The following is a 6,000-nucleotide window of genomic DNA, read 5'->3' as shown; positions in this document are numbered from 1 at the left end:
AAATACCCAAAAAAAAAAAATCTTCACGGTTAAGAATAGATAAAACACAAATGAATTATGACACTGCATCAGTGCATCTAACCAAAACCTCGGGGCATTGGGAGAGTTGCCACTTATATACACGTTACTTCAACACAATCTTGAACAATTATTAGTAATTTTAATTTTTTATTAATTTATTTGACTCATGTTCTTCTATATCTTGTTCTATCTTGTGGTTAGGTGAGTGTCGGGGGAAAGGGAAAGAGGTAAATAGATTGGAAGGAAGATGATAAAGCAAAGCAATATTTATAAACTGAATGAAGATTTTTTAAACTCTTTGTTCACCCACCCGCATAAACTGCGAAGCACATGAAATGAGATTTGACAAATCTCATAATGAGATGCTCATTGTTAAGATCTTTGCGTTTATGGACCCAATAATTATTTGAAGTCAACTCTGGGGTCTACTAGTAGTTAGTCAATGACTATGCTTTAGGAACAAGGACTCTATCCTTCCACTGTTTTAAAGGGACATGCATGCTCTCACATATGCTAAAAGGAGACAACAATTTAAAATTATACTATAGATTTAGGCAAAAAGAATTACTCCTACAAATTTAATACGTTTTTAAAATATGTTAATTTGCATTGACTTATATAGTATGTTTGTTTCAGATTTCTATTGCACACGACAAAAGTGACAAAAAACATCCCTCGTAAAAATGGTGTCACGGGGGAAAATTGGGGAGTGATAAATTTTGTACAAAAGCCCTCAAGGTAAATTTAGAAATAAGGACAAATATCATACTCCCTAAATAACGTTAATTATATATGTTCACATTTAAGTTATTCTCTTTTAAATAATATAATTAAATACCGATTTTTTTGTAATATAAATTTAGGGTTCCACGAGGAGAAACAAAAAATGAGGACAAAAAAAAAATAAAAAAAAAATCCTCGAACAATGATTGGGAATGAAAATAAGAGAGAAATTAGAATACTGAGAAGAAGAAGAGTGAGAGACTACTTCTCGACCTGTCCTGTAGAGGGGCTATCTCCAAACATTTTACTATATAATGACATTTGAAAAAAAAATGAATTAAAAAATTTAAGAGGGAGAAAATTTATCTCATTTTAATGTTAGGGACATGTCTTACCAATATAAGAGCACAAGTAAGATGAAATCAGCTCCGATTTATAGGCAATTTGGATATAAGATTGTGTATTCATGAACACTTACAAGAGAGGTTGTTAATATAATTGCATTTTTTTAAAGAGGAATATATTAATAAATTACAATTTTGAATTTGTTAATATACTTCTAAATGTGACTTGTTACTATTTAAAAATAAGAGTATAATAACAACTGAAAACTATCAATATCCTCTCACCTTAAAAAAATTCAATGTAAAAAAAAAGATATAAAATAAGAAAATAAAGATACATCACCCTTAATTTAAAGTAAGTTATTAAGTTTATAATACATTCTTACATTTTTTTTTTCACTTTACACACTTTTTCATTTTAATAATTTTAGTTTTGAATTTTATGTGCACATTTACACATTAAATGCATTTAGTCGAACAGAAAAATATGTTTGTAATTCGATGACGGGCACCACAACTTCAGAAGCCATTCCATCCAGTAACTGATTGTTCTTATAGCATTTTAGCTGGAAATTCACTGTGGCTTCTAATAGAAATTAGCTATGTTAGTACTGAATATTGGTGTGAAGATTACAATTGAAGTTAATAGTGTGAATACCGGATAATGAAGGGAGAGAAGGAAAAGGAAATTATTAATTAATTTCTCCTTAGGGGACATGAATAAAATTCTAAGAAATATTTTATTGTAAAATAATAAGAAAATAATGCAATGCCTTTGTTCAAAGCAGGGGTGTTGGGCTACTTTATGAAGCAACCTACCATCAAAATTGAAGAGTGGCAATGAGCGAATGAAATGATTGCAGTCCTTTGAGCTTTAGAGGGACCAAAGGGAATTCATAGGCAGGTGAGTTAGGTAAAGCAATAATTTCCCATTTTCACTTTTCTCAAAGATCAAACTCTTGATAAACCCAATGGTGTATAGAACAACGTGATTAAGAGTAATTTTATAGTCAAGGACAATGAGAACAACAGAAGATGCATATGGTGCATCTCTTCATGATCTTCTATGCTTAGAAACTAGAAAATGTGTCCATTTGATGGTCAAAATGAATAGGACAGTGCTTCGACCGTTGGAGAAAAAAACAGCCTTCTCTTTCGGTTGTTTTGACTTGAGACTAGAGAAAAGCTAAAGTTTGAAAACAAAGAAGGCACATATATTAAATTCAAAGAGAGGGGGCCCCATTTTGGACGATTCATGATCCTTTTGATTACCTTCCACTATACCAAATGCTTAATTTGGTTTCTTCTACTTTTGGTCTATTTTTGTGAAAATGAGGGATACATTAATTGTGTTAGCATATAAGTAAGAGAGCAATTGCATAAATGTTATGTCATGTATTGTTCTTTTCACCTTCCATGATTTCTTTGAAGTATTGTCTCATATGTGATATTGATAACTAAATTAATCGTGTTGGCGCCAATCCACTTTCTTTTCCTTCTTTTCCCCTCTTCTTGCCATTATGATTGCTTTTGAAGGCCATTAAAGCTTTATTTTGAAGCTCAAGCGCTCGGTGATATTCAATCTTGAAATTAAGCACTCCTAAAAGAGATTTAGTGACACTTGATCTAAAAGTCTTTGACCACCCAAATGAATTTTTACAAAAACAATTCAAAGTCTTAAACCCACGTACATATATATGATAATGAGGTATATTAATGAAAGCTGAGACTTTCACTGGCTTGGTTTCTGCCTGGATGAGACATATCATGTTTCAGTGAGCTATAAGGTGCATATAAATATAATCAAAATTTAACAATAATGAATGTTAGTGTCTTGTTTCTCAAGGAAATCTTTATGGGTCCAGTTTCCATGATTCTGTAAGTAAAATCCACTAGGGTTTTTTTTAATAATCTACTTTTCAAACCATCATCAACTAATATAATCTTCAGCGTTTTTATATAGAATCTATATATATATATATCTCCATATTCTGAACTTCAACTATGCATGCTTAGTGACTTAATTTGGAGTGTTTTTAGTCGTCATGACTCATGACACTCCCTAATCATTATTTTTTCAACCACACTTTACTATCATGCTCTTTTTTCTTAGGGATATGTTGATAATGGGAACACGAATTTGACTTTCGGAAATCTCTATGGCTGAGTGGTCCCTTTAAAAAGCATAAAATCTAGCTACACCTTGGCCCACTTGCTTTCTTCTAGCATCTTTTTGAAGCAAAGTGCATGAGATCATTTTGGAATATTAGTATTCCTTATTGTAGAAATTTAATTTGGCGGAGAAATGATAAATACGAATTCTTAAGTGCCCTAGGCATCAGATCCTTGCACATAAAAGGTTCAAATTTGTGGCAATAATACAAAATGATATTTTCATTGTCTTTTTTGCAGATCTGATTTTCTAAAATAAACAAATTATTTTAAAGAAAAGGCATATTTAGAGTCATTAATAAAAAATAATAATGTCTAATATTTTGATTAAAAGCAATATTTGTATTAAAATTTTTAAAAATAATTAAAATCATAAATATTAATTAAAAAAGAGTTAAGATGAGTTAATAACATATGTCAAATTTAAACATTTATATCTTTTAATCTTTTACATAATTATAATATTAAATTATTTAACTGTTAAATTGTCTTATATTATTTTTATAAAAATAGATATTAAATTTTATATAATTTATACATTTATAAATATGTTGTCTAAAATTTAATATTTATTTATATTTTAAAAATATATGTTAAATATTTTTGTATCAAGTTTTATAAAAATATTTACTTAATAAAAATTTTCAAACCAACAATTAATTAACCAATCTCACATTTTATAAAATATATATTATATGTCATAAAGTATAATTTTCCTTATTTTAAAAGAATAAAAAAAATTTCCGCATAACGTGGCGGTGTAGTTGGGACTATGCCCCTTGGAAAAAAAAGAAAAAAGAACAAGAGTGATGTCTGAGTAGAACATGAGGGTCCCTTATTTTTTATTTTTCCCATGCCCTTGAAAAGCAAACGAACAAAGCATGGCTAACAAGGAAATCATGTTTTTTGTCACAGGGGAGAAAAGGTGCAGATATGATTTAACAGATCTTCCAACAATGACAAATCATGCAATCGGTTTTATCCACCTTGTCCCCAAGGGATCCCATAATATCCAAGGCGCAAAATGGATGGATTTTGCAGGACAATATAATGGAGCACATTTTGATGACATAACATTCATAAGTGCTTCTTTCTCCAGCAAAGTTTCCCTTTTCCTCTCATTCAAGCTTTCATTGATGAGTGTGCAAATAGTTAGTTATATGTACTGTAACTAAAGAACTTTGTGCCAAGAATTGTGAATCAAAAATCAAGTGGCAATGAAAAGGATAAGTTGGACTGCTCATCAAAATAATAACATGAGAAAACACAATATCCCACGATGGTGGGATATAAGGAAGGCTTGGACCTATCATTTATTAAACGAACATAATTATTATTGAACAGTAAGACACAGCCTTATATCAAACCATGGCACTTCCTATGCTCACCTATGTTGAAGATCAGGCAGACATTTACGTTATACCCCAAATGACTTGAACAAGTTTTCAAATACCACATTTGGCTTATGAACTGCCATAATTATTATTTTTTCAATAAATTTTGTATTTGCATTCCAAGGAGCATGAGTTACTGTTGTAAGCTCACTGATACAAGCCTAATCTAAGAAAAATATTTAAATGAATATTAGAAGCCAATCATTTTTACCCATCAGCCAATTGAAGAGGAACCCATAAAAAACAACTGTTCTGATAACGTTTAGTCCATGTTGAACCTAATACAGCTCTCTTGAGAATTTCTGATACCCCTCGAGAAAAGTTTGAGCCATTTAGTTTCGTTAGATTCCGTCAAAGAAGGCCCGAAGCAGATTAATTTCTTCTCGAACTCAACTACCAACCTTGAATTTTGAGCTATTTACTGTATTATTAGGATCAGAAAGACTGACTTTGGTTCACTGCTGATACCTTTCTTTGTTGAAAATCCTTAATTTCTCATCAACCAGAAGAAAACAAAACAAGAAACACATGAACAATGTACCCTTTAGTTATTCTGTAGAAAGATTTTTCCCTACATTGGAAAACAAGGTATAAGATAATGATTTCTTTCGTTTATATAATCCAGTATTCAATCATTATACTGGTGTCGACTATTCCTGACTCGAGGCTTAGGCACGGTTAAAGCTCTTCATTCCTTTCCACGAGTGTGTTAATTAGTGAAGATTGAACCTTAACTCTTCCCACAACAATTTGAGCTCACGTTGTGTGCAAAGACAAAGACTCTTGCCTTTGCACCAAGTTTCAACGGAGCTTTATCAATGTGAATTTTTTTGCACTACCATTCAACTCTCTTCATTTTATCTCATACTTTGCGCTGCTTTTTTTGAACATTCAACTGAAAATATGCAATTTTTGAATTAAATGTTTTGTCATATTCTTATTTTAACACATATGAACTTAAACTATACTATTTTTAACCAAAATTGACCTAACTTAGAATAAGCACGTTTTCATGTGAAAGTTGTTCATACAGAAATTTTTTCAGTTTTTTAAAGTAAGACACTTTATATCATAGTCATTTTTTATTTAATTTTTCTAAAATAAGAGCAAACTAAATATGTTAAATAAACAATGTAACCAAAAAAAATAAGAACTACAAGAATAAAAAAAAGTTATTTGGGAATAAGAGTTGGTCAGCAATGTTGTCACCTGTCAAGGAACATTTATCAAGACAAGAAAAATGCTAACACTCTTTTAAACATAATTTTCAACACTCATTTACCCCAAAACTTAATTCACACTAGCTTATGCACAAAACTTCCTCAGCCTGTTTGGCAGATTTGAAA

The sequence above is a fragment of the Abrus precatorius genome, unplaced genomic scaffold (genome assembly GCF_003935025.1).
Source record: "Abrus precatorius isolate BTA unplaced genomic scaffold, Abrus_2018 Scaffold10, whole genome shotgun sequence".
Taxonomy (NCBI): Eukaryota; Viridiplantae; Streptophyta; class Magnoliopsida; order Fabales; family Fabaceae; genus Abrus; species Abrus precatorius.
The sequence above is the reverse complement of the archived record's forward strand: the minus strand, read 5'-3'. Positions refer to the sequence as shown.